At 46.1% G+C, this 17,870-nt stretch overlaps 1 protein-coding gene across 3 annotated transcripts in view; it reads right to left on the bottom strand.

Annotated features, from left to right (window-relative positions):
* Positions 1 to 17,870, bottom strand: part of KCTD19 (potassium channel tetramerization domain containing 19) — a 2,598,446-nt gene that overhangs the window by 818,348 nt on the left and 1,762,228 nt on the right. The gene's annotated exons all lie outside the window — the stretch shown is intronic.

Raw genomic sequence — 17,870 nt, forward strand, 5'->3', positions numbered from 1 at the left:
ATTCTGACTTTCTGATTTCTTTCTCGGTTCTTTTATGAGATTCTTTGCGCCATAACTCGATGGCATCTTTCTGTGACTGTCTGGCTTTCTTTTTCCATAATGCTTCTTCTACTCGCATGATGCACTCGGCATCCCACGTACCTGATACGGGCCATCTATACTTTTCTTCTAACTGTTTGGTATACTCTACCCATAAATCTAGATATAATATGGAACTTATGCCATGCTTCTGATACATAAAATGACCTGGACTGTCCCTAGGCGGGACAGGAACTGCTTCTTCTAACAGACCTTTTCTAGTTCTTAACTGACGTAGTCTGGAAAACAACGGCATGACTGGACTGTAATCTAGACACAATTACAATACACAATGAACACGATAATTACACCACTTTCATACCACGACATTAAAATACATGAAGAACATTTAAAAATAACAGTCTGAATCTTTTCGAGAACAGAACTGACTAGAACAGAAACTAGATGCACTGCTGAAACAGTACGAAACTTACCGGTCTCATAAAGAGACACGTCAGGACCCGCATCCACCGGAGTGGACACTTCGTTTTGGGTCTGTGTACCACCAAACCCACGGACCAGAGGCAATTAGATTGACCCTGTCTAGATACTACCCCAGCAACGGTACTCACCGGGCAGCAAGAACGGAAGGCCTCGGACTGGACTGGACTGCTTCGACGCCGGACGGACGAACTTCGGACTTCTGTTACGGGTGGGCCTCCGGATACCTCGGACCTTGGACTCTCGGCTTGGGCTCTGGTCGGGACTCGCCGCGTTCCTCCACCGCCTCGTCTGGATGCTGGACCGCAACCTCCGTCTCCTCCGTGGGCCTGAGGGATACTTGAAGCAGAAATATCTGCACGTGCACGGTATGGTTCCGTCACGGCTGCAGAGGATCAGGGGGCATACGTGGCTTCACCGGCGCGTGGGGAAAGGGCAAGTTCCTGTTCGGGCGCCATTATGTGGTATATAAATAAATAATACCGGATCTAGGTTTGACTGGACATAGCAATAAAAGATAGCTCAATAAATAAGAGTCAAGATTCGAGGTAGTAGGAGTTTGCAGGTTTAATACAGCATAAAGGACAGGAACGGGACAACCTGCACAGGAATAGGATGGCAGCTGCCTGGGGGCAGGATCTGGAATGAGCGCGCTAACTTTAATAACAATACACAAGCATATATACTAAAACAGTTGCAATTGCAATACATACAATAGGCGGAGCAGTGGGTGTGGTCAATAGCAGTCGCGAAAGATAAGGGTGAAAGTAGGTGTAACAAGAGGCGTATACATAGACATGTGATGTAAACGTAACAGAATATGTCATAAATGGGGCGGAAACATGGAGGGGGCTACCTAAGGAGCCGGGACCTCTAACCTAATGGTGCGCGCAAACTGACAATGACGTGTTACTAGGAGAAGCTGGGGGCTATGACTTCTACGCTAGGAGCAGAGACTGAAGTCTGGAGAGTCAGGGCGACATGTGCCTAAACAATATCTAGTATCGGATGTTTAGAGAACATGTTGATATAAACTAAAAGTTATCGGGGTAAAGGCTAACAGACTCTAAGACTGGTGCATGCATTATTCTACATGTAGTGCGTGTTGAAGAATATTAAATGACCATTAATACAGTATTTCTCTTACATGGAGACGTAAAAGCTAGACTGTGACGGAAACTATTGATGCGATTCAGTAGCTTAGGAATGCAGAGAAGGAGGGCTGGACTGATAACTAGAATCATAACATACTCTTGGCAGACTCGTAGGCAGAGCCAGGCTGAACCGGGCACTGTGAGGCAGGAAGTAAGTGAAGGGTCAGGAACACAGGTGGGGGCTGTATCGCTCCTCAGCGAGGGCTCAGGAGACAGGAGCTGAATCTGGTGTCCAGGCCCTTTTGAGGCCTAGAAACGGGGACTTTACAATGAAATAACGTGCACACTGAGAAACGTGGCAACGTAACTTTACATAGGCCTAACATTCGTAGTATTCACGAGAACTGGAAACTGGCATACTAAAGATGGACACAACTATAATTGCATCTTTAATCAAACATGGGGAACACATATGCATATTAATCATGCACACATAACATAAGATGGGGAACACGTAGGGACACAGAACATGGCAAAATTTACTTTTCCACAATGTCTCTAATTGCGTCCCTTTTCACTTTTTTTGTTGCATTTTTTGCTTCTTTAGTGATTGCATTTGTGTTTTGTCGTTTGGCTGGTGGAAGAGTTGTCTCAATAGGCGATAAATGGATTTTTTAATGATCCTGATTTGTTGCTTCGCAGTTTGTAATATGGGCTTTGCGCCGCTCAATCTCTTCTGGGTCGGTGGTTTAATCTCGGTCGCCTATGCTTCCATGTTCGTGGTGAAGCATTTCCATTTCTTGACTTCTCCTTGTCCACTTCTCAAGTCAAAGAGATGTTTTGCAATTTCCAGCATGTTGCTTTCTGCAGCTGCCTTGAACTTGATTTTTTTTTTAGAATAATGGCTAGTTCTGATCCTTGAGGTGCCCGGCAACGTTCAAGTGTAGGTACAGTCATTCTGAGCTCTATTTCCTGGGGCCAGTGATCGCTTCACCTTTATCACTCAGCTGGAATGATGTAACTTGATGGAACAGATCTAGGGAGACTAAGGTGTAATCCAGTATTGCACTTGTTCTCGCTGTGCTGTGGGTTGTTACTGGAGGATTATCTTTGGCTGTTCTGCCATTGTTTGCTCTTAGGTTAAGGTGTTCCAGTTCCTCGAGTATCAGCTTTCCTACTATGGTTTGTTTGCATGTCTGTGTCATCCCTTGCATTGGTATTTTCCAAATTGTGTTTTTGAGTAGCACTTCCTCGTCCGAGGAGGAGCCCATTAACCTCATCGCTGCTAGAGCGATTCCTCTGCTGTGCTGGACAGCAATAAAAACAGGTGTGGTCATGACGAGCTTAGCTCGTCATGAGCACAGGAGCACTGTACTGCATGACGAGCTGAGCTCGTCATGAGCATGGAAGGGGTTAAATTTAGATTTAAGTCCCCAGTTAGGATAAGTTCAGTTGTGGGACCTTCTCTTATGCATGTTTCCACAAAGTTATACTTTCCCTGGCGGCTTTGGTTTACCGTTTTGGTTGGATATAGGCGGTTATTATCATGATGTTAGTGTCCCTTATGTTTGTTTCAGTTGAGGAAGCAAATAAGTTTACTGCTAATAATCCCGGATTTGTTGAACCAAGGGCGCGGGCAGTGTGTACAGTGTGTTTGCAACATATGTGACCAAACCTCCCTGTAAGTGACCATAATTTGCCCCCTTTATTGCACTTGTAAAGAACCAAAGAAATCAAAGTAGGTGAGGGGGATCACTTAACCAAGTTTCTTGAAATGCTACTATAGTGAACGCCCTGATGTAGTTGACAAAGTCGAGATCTGCTATCTTATTTGCAAGCCCTTTCACCTTCCATGAGCATATCCGGACAAGCCCTTTTGTTGTTATCATCTGTGACAGGTGGCGGGGTTGTCAATCTTTATTGTTGTTTATAGTTCTAGCGATCCATCTTATGTCAGGATCCTGATTTTGCAGCGTTAAGGGAGCGCAACGGCTGCTAGATTCCTCCGATTCTTGCGCCCTGTCCCTTTGGCAGTACCCCACTGCTCCTTTCAACACAGACATTGTTAGTTCATTTGTAATCCTCTGATAGTCCCTTGTATTCACCGGGATTCGCATATCCGGATATCCTGGTTTGGTGTAGGGAGCTCTGGTTATCCCCCATGACTTTAAGGTGTCACTTTCTAAAAGTATTTTGTGGGCAATTATTGTAGAAGTCCATGTTGCTCTAGTTTTTTCTCCTGCATTGGAATTCCTGCATTTGATAAATTCTATTGACTCCAGGTCCACCGGTTTTACCTCTTTCAATGATGGTAGGTGGGATAGCAGCCGCAGTATGTTACCGCGGTTCATGATGTCGTGAGGTCCTTTAGAAGAGTATTCTAGGATGAACCATAAAGCGTCTGTGTCCCTCCCACCTAGCCTTTGATGATCTAGTTTTCCATTTGCTTCTGGGTGGGAGGTCAGCCTCCTTCCGTAGGCATCCTGTTTCCTTATGGCTCCCATCTGTATGTTCTTGTTGTACATTTTGTTCTGATCCTAGCCATCGATCAGTGCTTCCTACGTGGCTTGATCCCTGACTAATTTAGTTGTGTTCTCGGATTGTATCAAGGAACTGCTCCTCGTGCCGTTCTGTATTTACTAACGTTGTTTGTGTATCGGACGGACCGTTCTGAAGATTTTGACTGGTCCTTAAATTATCTCCTTCAATTGTGTTGTTGTTTTCGATTTTTTGATTTCCCAGTATCCCCAGGTATGTTTTTCTCCCATCGGGGGGCTTTTTCACTAGTTTTTAGTGTTTGCGTGTTTCCGGTGAGCCTTTGGTCCTGAACTAGTTCTGGTTTTTGGATTCTCTTCACTATTTTTGCTGCAGATTTAGGATGATTTCTGGTTGTGTTCCCTGTTAGGTCGGGCTGTGATGATGCTGCATGTACTGTCTCCCATACTTGGTCAGAATCACTTCCTTTTTGTATTCCACATGGAGGGCTCTGACTTAAGCCTGTGATTGTTTCTGCACTCCTTATGCCTATTGTTTCTGGCGATGCGGTAATTTGTCGATTTATTTCTTTTTGCACCGGTGTAACCTCAAAGAGACGCTGAAACTCGCTCATGTTTTGACTTTGTTTTTGGTTTTGTCCTTTTCTTTTTTGTACATGTGTTTCCTTTGCGTTCATTTTCTTTTCCCCTTTATCATCTCCTTGGGTTTCTGGCGCTTGTCTAAATTTTGTTATCATGTTGCTTTTCTCATTTTTTGTTGTGTTTAGTGTTTGGTCGATTATTATAGGGGGGTGGTATTCCTCGGCACTCTGGTTCCATTGAGTTGCTATGACCATTTGTTTACAGTGCGCTACTTGTTGCGCTATTTGATTGTCTGTACATTGATTGGAGGCGTCATTTGCTGTCTTTTTGATTTGTGAGCATAAGTCGCTCAGCATTGACGACAGGGAAGCAAATTTATCAACAATCGGGCTGCATCCGCTGGTTCGATTGTTGGCTAGCGCGTGTTCCTGTATCCTTTGGAGAGAAGTATTTAGCGTGCCTAACTTGTCGTCAATTGCTACCACAAAGACTGCCAAGGTGTTAATTAATGTTAATTGTGTGTCCATTTTGTCCGATTGATATTGTAAGGCCTCTCCCAAGAGTTGCACAGTTTTTAACAAGCTTGCCCAGGCATGCCCGTGGTCTATTTTTTGTGCTTCTCCTTGATAAACTCTGGATTCTCCATGTGTGCAATTGGATGGGTTCTTTGTCTCTTGTATCCCCTCCACTATTGGATCAGCCTTGTTTACCTTCGGCGCTTCTAGTTTTGAACTAGACAGGGTGTTGTTCCTGTGCTTGTCCTGCCGGTAGGTTTCGAGAAGAGCCACCAACTCCTCCTTGTCAAGATATGAGGACTGATCAAACTCATCCGGCTCTTCCATGGTTCTTAGTTGTGGGGTCTCTGGCTTAATGTGCATAAACTCTGAACCTGGTTTCTCCTTTGAGCTTTCAGCTGTTTCAAATATGTTCTTTACCTCGTCATCCATTTGTGTATCTATTTTGGCCCCCGGCTGTAAGCTTCCTTTGTCTGGTTCACCTATACTTTGTATCCTTAAAGGTTCAGTTGAGACCCAGTTTCCCCCATCATGTTTTAAATGGTAAGAGGGTCTAAGCATTTGGAGCTGTTACTGTTACTGTTGCTGTTGCTGCTACTGTTGCTGTTTCTAGTGCTATTTCAATTTCAAGGTTAACACTGAGATCGCTTGAGGCTTCCTTGCTGGTTTCCCAAGTTTCCCTTTCTCCCATTCTCTCTTTCTCCATCTTTTTCTCCATCCATCTCTCTCTCTCTCTTGTGATGTCCCTGCGTGTCCTCCAGTCTCTTCCAGTGGCTGGGAGCTTTGACTAGTGACGTGAAGTTGGCCATGTAGAGCTACAATGGGGCTAGCTGCCTCTTATAGATTCCGCCTCACCGCTCTTGTTCCTTTCTTTCATTTCTTTCTTTTCACTGCTCTCTTGGCGAAAGGGCCAGAGTGGGGTTTGTAGGCCTGTCGTGGCTGCAGAACTTGAGAGCAGTGTCTCGCCTGCATTCTTTAGGAAACAAAATTTGGTGTCAATTTTAGGCTGGAAGAGGCAATTTTTTGCCGTTTTCCTTTCTAACATAGTTCCTCTTAGCGATTTTATGTCTGGTGTAATGTCAATTATTGATCCCTCTTGCTGCCCTGTCGGTCTTATCTTCGCCTGCGGTTCACCCACTGAACCTCCTAATGTTTTCAATTTCTTTTTCCTCCTGCTTGCGTTCTTAATGGGTGCGGGCCCTCCACGCACGCGTCCGGACCTCATGGGCCTTTGTGAGAAGACAAACTCTTTTTGCTTTTCTCCAGTGTTCTAGGTCTTTCCCAGTAGCCTGTTTTTGGTTTCTCTTGGCTTCTTTGGCTAAGGGCCTTGATTGGGCTTTTGGCTAGCGTCCTAAAAGCCTGATTTCCTTGAGCCTCTGCTTGCCTCTCCTATGTCGGCAGGCTTCGCTCCCGCTCGCTGCCCCTGCCCCTGCCTCAGCCTCTGCCAGTGCCTGGTGTAAAATTAGTGGGTTGTGCTTGAGATCCTCATGTGGCCATTTTCTGCAGAATGCAATACTCTCACACGTGTGCCCTTGCCCTCTCCTGCCCACCTGTGTCCCCGCTGACCACTGATCATTGTCCACTGATTACGAGCCCCTTTTAGTTCATATGTCTTTGAATTAGCAAGGGGTTCGCAAGGGCTGGGTGCAATGTTTTGTTGCTGCCACAGTGACACGGTTTGCAGTGCGCTTACCTTGAAGCCCCACTGCTCGAGGCCCCACTCCTCACTCACAGGCTGAGCACCGTGCCTCGCCCTCCTTCCTTCTCCTGCAGAAACGGCCGACCGTCGGCCTCAATTGGCCTCAGCTGGCAGTCTGCTCATCAACTGGTGACGGCCACAGGCTCAGAGTCCCCCTGCAGAGCGGTGTAGTGGGGAGAGGTCACAGCGGGGCACAGCTCTCAGCTCTCGTTCTCTCTGAAGCTCAGAGGCTCTACAACTCCCGGTTACCTGCGCCCCCTGACTCTAGCCTCGACAGCCTCGGCAGCGAACACGGGGCACGCCTTCAGTGGCAAAAAGCTGAGAGCTCCCGATGTATTCCCGAGGCAGCCTCTCAACATTCACAGCACTCACGCACGGCGTTCGCAATCACAGACGCACACACCGCAGCCGCCGCTCCGCTCTGCTCCACTCCCCTGCAGCGTCCCTCGGCGGAACAGAAAACACGGCAAAAGAGAGTCGCATTCTGACTCACTCTGTCTCACTCATCCTCTCACTCACAAAGCTCATTCAGACTGTGACTCGCTCAGTGTTACCAAGCTCACACAGAGAAACACTCAGTTACTCACTCTCATTCTCCCAACCTCACTCTTATTCATTCTCACTCTTTCTGTCACTCATTCTCACTCACTTCCTTACTCCTGCCACTTTCACTTTCACTCACACACACACAGACATGCTCACACATACGCATGCTCTTCCCCGACACACACTGTCATGCATACACCCCAGCGGTAGAAGTGGGCGGGGACGGAAGGGCACGGCGTGCCCCTACTTCTAAAAATTATTTCAGTCCGTTCCCCTACTTCTTTCTTTTAAAAAAGCATCCCGGGACGGCAAGAATAGTCCTACTTAAACCGACATCTTTTTTTTCAGCTTCCAGGGGCTGCTCGCACTTCTCTGTGAACTCCAGAGGCTGCAGCAGCCCCTCCCTGAGCTAGCACAGACCGAGGGCAGGCCCAATGTCATTCCAATTGAGGCAGATTATCCCCTTTGGAATGACAATGCGCCCGCCCACTGCCTGCCGTTAGCATATGCCAGCGAGATCTGCATGAGGTGTCTCTGGTATGTGGGTGCTCAGAACAGCAGAGAGCATCTGCCTGACTGATGATGTCATGAAAGAGGATAACGTGGCAAGGTCACAACGAGAAGGCCATCATCAGTGCAGCGGACCCTCTGTTCTTGCTGGCTGCACATGAGTGTCTGACCATTGCACACTGAAGCAGGCAAATGCTCAGCTAAAGTGCTCAGTAAACTCTGAGCCGCATTCCTGACATCCTATGATCTGCCGCCTCAAAATGCAACAGGTAAACATCCTTTCTTCCCTTCCACTACCATCCTTTGAGCTATCAATCTGCAATACGTGATCAATCCTATTGTTTTTACGTTTGCTCTGCTTCTTAAAGGCCTATGATGGCTATTAGACAAAACCACGAGTATCAAAATGAGGATGCGATAATTAAATGACAAACATGAAAACATATGTAAATATTAAATTATTGACTCGAGGTGTAGGATAAACAATCTTGCTATTTGCATTTCTTCGATCCGCAGGGAGACACATGGATACTGTCATTAGTCCAATGCGCACCCTTGATCATACATATAAAAAGTGCATATTTTATATCCGAGCACTGTCAAATATTACAACAAACATATGTACAACCTTTGCACAGGCCTCTACATGGTTTCAAGAGAAGGGCACTTTCAGAGCACAGTTTAAAGAGGCATCTATCACGTGGTGTGTGTTTTAACACACACTAAAACAATCTTCATGTTTTGATGGGTTAGGACACTGGCCCGTCAGTGACCACAGCTGAGCATTGCTGCAGCTGTCTGAGCCCAGGCAGTCTCAGAGATGCAGGCGACCCCTACACAGGTGATCAGGGGGCATAAGCTAATGGTTAGGACTTGGGAAGCACTACGAAGCTCATTGTGCAGTGCACGAGGCCACAGGCAGAGCATGTTCGGGTCTAAGGTAGCAAGGTATGGTGCATCTGTCAGCAGGATTAGCCCTGCAAGACGAGTGTGCTCATGTAACTAAATAGAGACATTACAAATTAGACTATCAGTTCTCGAAAGGACTTCCATATTTCCTCCTAGCAGTGCGATACAGCAGCGTATATTACCAGCGGTGCTAGCAGAGAGGTCAGAGGTTACGCTACTCCCAGTGAAGAGCGCTCCAGTTGTGCACAGGAGACACTGCTCAGTTAGCACACACTGGAGTATCAGCAGCTCTACCTGTGAGTGCCAGCCAGTAGTGCTGCTGTCTCACAGGAGAAGGAAAACAGCAGCTAAGTGATGCACAGCGATAACTGGGTACAAGTCCCTGGACCGTAAAGAAGAGTTACATAGTACAGCAAGTCACGTGGGATATGCTGCCATGCAGCAGGCATCAATCATAGTGCATGACGTGGAGAAGGCCGAATAAGTTCAAACTGGGATCGCTGGAACGCAAGTAGGCTGAACCGTCATCCTGTGAGGGCTCAAAACACCCTCTAAACTTTGTCTGTCCCTGGCAGAAAGGGACGGGAACAACGCAAACTCAGCAAGGAAGATTTATAGGATGGGGAAAATGTTACATCTCAGCTGATTTGCGTGAGCATTCTGGCCCCTCGCGGTAATGCGGGGAAACTCCCAGAATGCGTTAGCCTAACGCCTGATGGATGACACTTGGCAGTACTGCTCAGGTCAGGTGAGTCTGCAAGCCTAGGAGGCTGGAGTAGTGGTCAGATGTGTCAGTGGCTGCCTCTGTGGGTTTAGGCGCTTGGACTGCTCTGTGCCCACCCGGCCCTGGCGTAGTCCGGGGACCTGGAAGCTCTCTCAAGGTCAGCTTGTCTCTGTTTATAGTATCTTCTGCTTAAGCCATCTTCCCCCTTTGCGCTCTCTCTGTCTGTCACTTTGTCTATAGAATCTGCTATTCGTCCTCTCTGTCACGCTCCCTCTCGCAGACTTCCTGTCTGTCTCTGCAATTATTGGGTGATTTTAGCTGCTGCCTCTGTCTCTTTTACCACAGGCCACTAGAATGAGTGATTCCACGACCATGGTGTTTTCCGCTTAATTATCTGTTTGCCCCACTTGTCACATGACACACAATATGCTGCATAATTAGCACTTTTCAAAGAAAAATGTTTCTACCTCAAAAGGATGAAAACGCTTGGTAGGGTTGACAGCTCACCTTTCAACTGTGAATCCCTCCATACAAGTGCTGAGCTGCTACAAATAAAGCGCACCCTTTGCTCACATAGTATTACTGCCTTGAAAAGGATAATGCTGAAAATAATACTGACATAGAATATGCCGCCTGTGGCCAAGTTTGGTCTTCTTTAGCCACATAATTGCAAGTGTCCCTGTTTATAGACAACTAAACCCTATTTCTTGAATCTTTTTTTGGACTCTGTCTTTTTCTTTCCATCGGTCGTTCTCTCCGTCTCCTTCTTCCCTCTCCATGTCTCTTTCTTTCATTGTTTAATTATCTCTGTCGTTCTGTTTGACTTTCTTTATTATCCCATAGCGCTCTCCCCCGCTCCGCCCCTGTAGCTTTAGAACTCCTGTTATTCCCTCTCTCTTTTTTTCTCTCTCTCCCTCTCTTTTGCTTCTCTCTCGCACTGCCCCTCTCTATGGCTACCTCTTAATCTTCATTTAACTCGACCTATGTATGTGTGCCTCCGCCCCCAGCCGTCTCGCGTCCCTCTTATGAATAAATGAATGATGAAGGGTGGAAGGAACTTGCACTCGTATAGCGCTGCTCTTGGAACTGAATAGTTTTTAGCTGCTTTATGGCTTGGAGAAGTATCAATATCTTCACTGTCTCTCACTGTGAGTCAATTGAGCTCCCTTTGATGAAAAGTGCATACAATCATCAATCACTACCCCAGACTTTTGCTGGTGGTAATTGCATTGGTGAAAATGCCCAAAAGTGATCGACAGCCACAACAGTAATCCAGCTCTCCTTTATGTTTTATCCCACTTCAAATGTCTAAACCTGAAGTTAAAGTCCTGCGCAAACACGGTAACAGAGAGTGTGCTACTGGGGTGTACCTCTGGACTTCGCACAGAAGTCATCGGAGGGGACTGCTCTCTAGGGCTTCTGAGCTCTTTGTTGACTTTTATTGGGATCCCTTTGTTTTCTCACTGTAACATTTCTGAAATAGAGTTCACTTTTGTGATAAATTATTCTCGAAATTTAAGAAGGTGCTCAGCTTGCTTTTACCATAGTCATATAATTGTTGCACCCACGAGACAATAGATATCTCCGGAATAGCGCCAGTGGATGCCCGAGTGTGAGTGTGCCATAAGAGCTGTGTAAAACCGAGTTGCACTAGTGCAAGTCTGGTGAGTTCTCCATTAGAGTTGTGTAAATATGAAGTGCTCCGGACAGTGCACGGCTCTGTCAGTGGGCCATAGAGTCTGTGCAATCTAGAGATGCCCCAGTGTAAATTTCTGTGAGTGTGCCATACGATCTGTGCAAACTGGGGATGCTCCATAGTAAATCTCTGTGAGTCAGCCATACGATCCGTGCAAACTGGGGATGCCTCATAGTAAATTGTGAGTCGGCCATACGATCTGTGCAATCTGGGGATGCTCCAGAGTAAATCTCTGTGAGTCTGTCACATGGTCAGTGCAGTCTAGAGATGCCCCAGTGTAATTCTCTGTGAGTCTGCCATACGATCCGTGCAAATTGGGGATGCTCCAGTATAAGTGTTTGTGCTATGAGATCTGTGTTTTATCTGAGGCGTCACAGTGCAAGTCGGCAAGAGCATGCCATAATACCCGTGTAAATCAGAGTTTTACCAGTGCAAACCTTGGTGAGTTCTCCATGGAATGCGTGTACATTTGAGGTGCTCAGTTGCAAGTCTCTGCGAGTGTGCCATAACATCTGTGTCATTTCGAAAAGCTCCAGTTCAAGCCCCCTGGGTGTGCCACAGTGCTTAATTTGTAATAGAATAAGTGCCCGTGACCAAAACTTTGCTCTGAATCCCGCAGCCGGTGCAATTAAATATCAGCGTACTGAATGCCAAGGATGCGTGGTCTTGAAACAGCCTCAGGCCTCTTTATTCTGCTGCCAGACACTAACTGTCCCTTTATCTCATCCTTACACACTCCTGCTTTCTCCCTTTATGGTGGGTTTTTCGTCATTCTCTTCCTCTGTCTTTCTGCTTTGTTCGTTTTTCAGTCTCTTGCTCTTTGGTGCCCAAAAATAAGTGCTGGTGCTCCCCGCCGGCAACCACCGGCTCAAATTAAGCACTAGTATGCCATAAGATTTGTGTAAATCCGAAGTGCTGTGTTGCAAGTCTATGTGAGTGGGCCATAAGACTTGTGTACACCAGAGGTACTCCAGCCCAAGCCCCTGTGAGTGTGCTGGGAAGTTTGGGAAATCTAAGATGCTCCAGAACAAGCCGATGTGAGTGTGCCATGACACCATTGTACATCGAAGGGGCTACAGTGTAAGCCTCTGTGAGTGCACGTGTCATAAAACTCGCGCATATGTTATCTCCTGCTAGCCAGGCATTGATATCAGCCAATGTTGTTTGTTTATAAGGTCGCTACACGCATGTTCTCTGGGACATGGCCATTGAAATCTTACTGGGGGTCCTGGAAAACCTTAGGACCTCTCTTGCTCAGACGAATCATTGCTGACGAGACGCAGGCAAGCATGTGATTCATGCCATCCTAGATACTTCTGATAACTGACGCTCTTGAAATGTTTTCTTGTAACTGATGTAATTTGTAACTGATGTAATTTTGTGGAACCTTATGTAAAGCGCTCTGATACCTCCGGGTCTAGCCAGCGCTATATAAAACTCAAAATAATAAAAATAAATAAAATCCTAGTTAGTGATTACAGAGCTTTCCCCAAGCAGAGTACTGTGGGGAACTTGCCACCTTGTGTAATTTGTCTATGTTTTACACAGAGTGAACTGGGCAGGAGCAGTGATGGGAAAGAAGAGGTGACTGGGCAGGAGAGTTGACTGGGCAGGAGAGTTAACTGGGCAGGAGAGGTGACTGGGCAGGAGAGGTGACTGGGCAGGAGAGGCAACAGGGCAGTAGAGGCGACTGGGCAGGAGAAGCGACTGGGCAGGAGAGGCGACTGGGCTGGAGAGGTGACTGGGCAGGAGAGGCGACTGGGCAGGAGAGGTGACTGGGCAGGAGAAGTGACGGGTCAGGAGCAGTGACAGGACAGGAAAGGTTACAGGAAAGGAGCGGTGAACGGGCAGGAGCAGTGAACGGGCAGGAGCAGTGAGCGGACAGGAGCAGTGAACGGGCAGGAGCAGTGACCGAGCAGGAGCAGTGAACAAGCAGGAGCAGTGAACGGGCAGGAGCAGTGATGGGGCAGGGGAAGTGACTGGGCAAGAGAAATGACAGGGAAGGAGCGGTGACAGGGTAGGAGAAGTGACCGGGCAGGTGAAAGTGACAGGGCAGGAGAAGTGACTTGCCTATTTATTTATATACTATTGCATGACATCTACTGATGTGTCTGCAAAGCGTACCTGTTGCCCCAAATTTTTGTCCTGAATTTTGACCCCTTGTCCTGAACTCTTACACTCACCATCCTGAATTTGCACCCATGCCAGTTGGCCACCCTAGTCTGGAGTGCCCACAACGTCCTCCCCCTTCCCTTCTATCTACAGGCACACAAACTAGTTTATTTTAACAAACTGACTACACTGAACTGAGTACCTGTGCGCCCTAAACTGGAAACACATTGAATAACATAAGAGACTTGGGATTAGACAGTGCCGCCAAATCTGGGACTAGTAGAAAGGCCATGAAGAGGCAGAACACACAGCTCTATTCTAAAGAGCTGGGTGATCCTCTGCCTTGACAAAGCACCGTCTAGGTCATGCTGCTTCCAATCCACTTATGGCAAGCGTGTCTCTGAACCAGCAAGAGGAGAGCTTAGCCTCTGGCACAACACCGGAACCTCTGCCTCAGTAAGGGTTCGGCTGGAGTTTCCCCGGCCTGGACCCAAACCCATCTCTGCACAATACAACTTCTCTTCAACTCAAAGTCACAGGACTGCAGATGCCATGAATGCATTCTGCCTTTACTTCTGTTCTGTTCGGCATAGCCCTAAAAAATTTACAAAATTGGCTAGAAGTTAAAAAAAATTATATTACTTGTTAGGAAGATTATGTTAAAGGTGCAGACTTTAAAACATCTGCCAAAAGATTATGCATAGTTAAGCACAGGCAGGAATTGTACAGGAAGATCAAAAGGGTAAGTGGTCCTGTGTGAGGGTCCTTATGAATAACATAAATGTGCTTACCTCAGAGGTCTACCCAGATACCTTCTTTTGTGTACCAAACATGCTCATGTGTGTCATTTAGGCAGGAACGCAATTCAAAGGATATTCAGGAAGAATCTGTATATTACACTAACAGTGATCCATGAAGAGCAATATTTTATGTGCATAGTTCAGTGGGTACTGCTTTGTGTTCACTTCTCGAATGAAAGCACACTTGAATACATATGACCTAGCAGTTTGGGCTGGACTGGTCCCATTGGGTGCAGGATCAAGACTGATTTGCAAATGTCTGGGTCCAAACTGGAATGGCATGGTCAGAAAAAACAATGGATTTAGGTCCAGATCTCTGTACTGGGGTGAATGTATGAAATTGTTCTGCATTCTGTCCATCTTGTTCTTTTTGCTTTTGTCATCCCGAGTGGGACGGGTATGTCCAGACGTGGGTCCTGTTCTCTCCATGCCACTGGAATCAAGCTATCCTGGCTGATGAGGGCTGAAAGCCCGAAACCGGTCCTAGGATGCTTGTTTCCAGTCCAGGGAGGACCTGGCCTGGCAGTTCGGGCTGGACTGTTCCCATTGGGCGTAGGATCAAGACTGATTTGCATATGGCTGGGTCCAAACTGGAATGGCATGGTGAGCAAAGAAACAATGGATTTAGGCCCAGATCTCTGTACTCGGGTGAATGTATGACATTGTTCTGCATTCTGTCCATCAGTTGTTCTTTTTGCTTTTGTCACCCCAAGTGGGATGGGTATACCCAGACGTGGGTCTCGTGCTCTCCATGCCACTGGAATCAAGCTATCCTGGCGGATGAGGGCTGAAAGCCTGAAACCAGTCCTAAGATGCTTGTTTCCAGTCCAGGGAGGACCTGGCAAGCCAGTTTGGGCTGGACTGCTCCCATTGAGCGTAGGATCAAGACTGATTTGCATATGTTGCACGCTTTACATAAACCTGCATTCTCTATGAGTGTTTGCTTTTTCCTGAATTAAACCTAAAATAAACATGTTTATCCATTGTTTGAATTAAATAACGTTATAAGCTGTAACTGGTCAGTGAAATGCTAAATGCTAAACGTACTAAAAATTGGAATGTTTTGCTATTTCTAGCCACACCCCGGACTCCGCCCACTGATCCAATCTTCGGTTATTCCCGCCCCCTGATTCCCACCCACAGTTCCCCTACTTTTTTTTCTCCACTTCGACCACTGATACACACACAGCATTTAAAAGGTTTTTAGTTTACCTTGCTGCCTGCGCAGGTCCCATCTGGACTTCTACAGCTTGTTTCTGCCACCAGTGCTGGAGCTTGAAACTGAAACCTCGAAACTGCATAGTCACAGACTCAAGATTTCAATCTCTGCTGTTTCACCCCACCCTTTCCCAACTCTGCAAGAGTTTGGGAAAGGGTGAGGTTAATGGATGATTGGTGTGTAGCCACTGGCTCTGCAGGGCTTAAGCCTGCAGCGCAGGTGGCTAACCTTTACCTGTGACACTTTACCATGTCACAGATGCAGGAGAAACTGAGGCATGCCAGGGTCCTGAGGCCAGAGCTGGGGGTTTACCTGCCTTGGATAATCTCTCTGCTATGTGGTGCAGTTGCCTTCATGCGCCTGCACCAGCAACCAGGCAATATCACTTTCTGTCTCAGGACGATGTGTGTCCCTCATGCAAGTCAGCGGAAGAAACTCTGCATCATTTTGCCTTTTTCTGTCCAGCCTATGATAGACTATGAAAACAATGGCTGAGGGCTCTATGAAATCTTTGGGGCGTTCATCATTATGCTCATGTACTACGCACTTTACTTTTAGACACGAGAGAGATAATTGTTGTTAGGATGACAACATTTTTGTACGCTGCCTGGATCACCCACATATGTCAAGTGTTTTAATGCACTGATGTCTTAAAGTGAACTTTATTTACATTGTTATTGGTTAGACGCTGCTCCATCTCGTCTGAAGTCTCCCCACTGTATCTTTATTTTATTTTTTTCTCTCCTATTTTATTATGGGATGATGTTTTCTGAGATTTGTTTTTATCTGGTTACTTACTGTTCTGTGTTTTTTGTATCTTTGTATCCGAAATAAACATTTTGGGCCAGATGTACGAGGGCTATTCGCATGTGCAAACGGGTCTGAGACCAGTTTGCGCATGCAAAAATCCTTTTGGCCATGTACAAACCCTATTTTGCGAGTCCCAAAAATTAGCAACTCGCAAAATAGTGTTTTGCGACTCGCTATTAGGAAGGGGCATTCCTTTCCTAATAGCGATGCCAAATGCCATGTATGACTGTTTTGCGACCGCAGAAGGGTGGTAAGCCACTCGCAAATGGGAAGTGGTTCCCAAGGGACCCCTTCCCCTTTGTGACTGGCTCTTAAAATATTTTTTAGGGCAGGCAGTGGTCCCAGGGACAACTACCTTAAAAAATTAAACGGAAATGTTTCAATTTTATCTTTTTAAATGCATCCCGGTTTCCTTTAAGGAACACGGGCTGCATTAAAAAAAAATTGCTTTATTGCAAAGCAGTCTCAGACATGGAGGACTGCTGAGCCCAGCATGCCACCATACCTGAGAGGGCAGCTGTTCCCAATGGGGTCACAAATTTCAAGAATTTGCAACCCCATTGGGAATCGTAATCAGTGTCTCAGACACTGTTGTACATACCAATATGCCAGTCGCAAATTGCGAGTTGCTATTGCGATGCAATTTGTGAGTCGCAAATTCCTTGGTCGTACATCTGGCCCAATATACTACACAAAAAGTAAAGACTTTTTGAACTTTCCCTTTAACTGTACACCCCACCTCAAATGCATGAAACTTGATAAACGTAAATGGGGCTTAATATTCTGTCTGCCAAATGTAATGTGGTTTCATGATACAGCACCAAATGTAATAATTAAATGTGTGTTACCTCCCAATATATTTTTGGACACCCCCTTGATGGATTTTCTCAAACCTAGACATGCCAAAACAAATGTCTTAAGAAATTCATGCGGATTAAAAAAATGGTGTCCCTTTTTTGTGCAAATTAGCACTCCTCTGAATGTGTCCCTGGACTTGCATCAGACTGAGATGTCAGCTGTAGGTTAAACATTCTAAGTCTCAGCTAAATGCCATGCAGATCCATCAAAGGGTCCTCAGTAAATGATTTTGTCCCCACTTTTAACCGTGGTCTCCCACTAGATCTACACGGAACGCAAAATAACTGCATTTGGTGTAGCTTTGTAACTGCCTGCCACATTTCATGTAGGTTGATCAAACAGTTTCAAGGAGGAAAATGAAAAATAAAATGTAATTGCCCTCTTTAACTCTGAGCACCCTTGATTGAAAAAGTGCCATACCAAGAGAAATGAGTCCTTTAAAACTTGTGTTACATTTTGTGAAGATTCGTGACAATGGCAAATTTATTAGCAAATGAACATTTGTTCACCCTTTCTTTTTAATTACCCGGCAGTGGATTTACAAGTGTGTTAGGTTTCATACATCTTCATCAAATTGTGCTAAAGTTAAAATCAAATAAAAAAATGCCTTTTCAACTTGTTAAGATATACAAAAGTGTTCATCTTTTGAATTCCACCCTGCACCTTTTCCAAAAGCTAATATCTCAAAAACTGCTGAACATTACACCAAACCATGGAACACGTCCTTTCAAGTTGAAGGGCGCGATTAATGGCAAATGTGGCCTATATGCTTGCAGTGGTTT

This window comes from Lissotriton helveticus, chromosome 12, assembly GCF_964261635.1.
Source record: "Lissotriton helveticus chromosome 12, aLisHel1.1, whole genome shotgun sequence".
Lineage (NCBI taxonomy): Eukaryota > Metazoa > Chordata > Amphibia > Caudata > Salamandridae > Lissotriton > Lissotriton helveticus.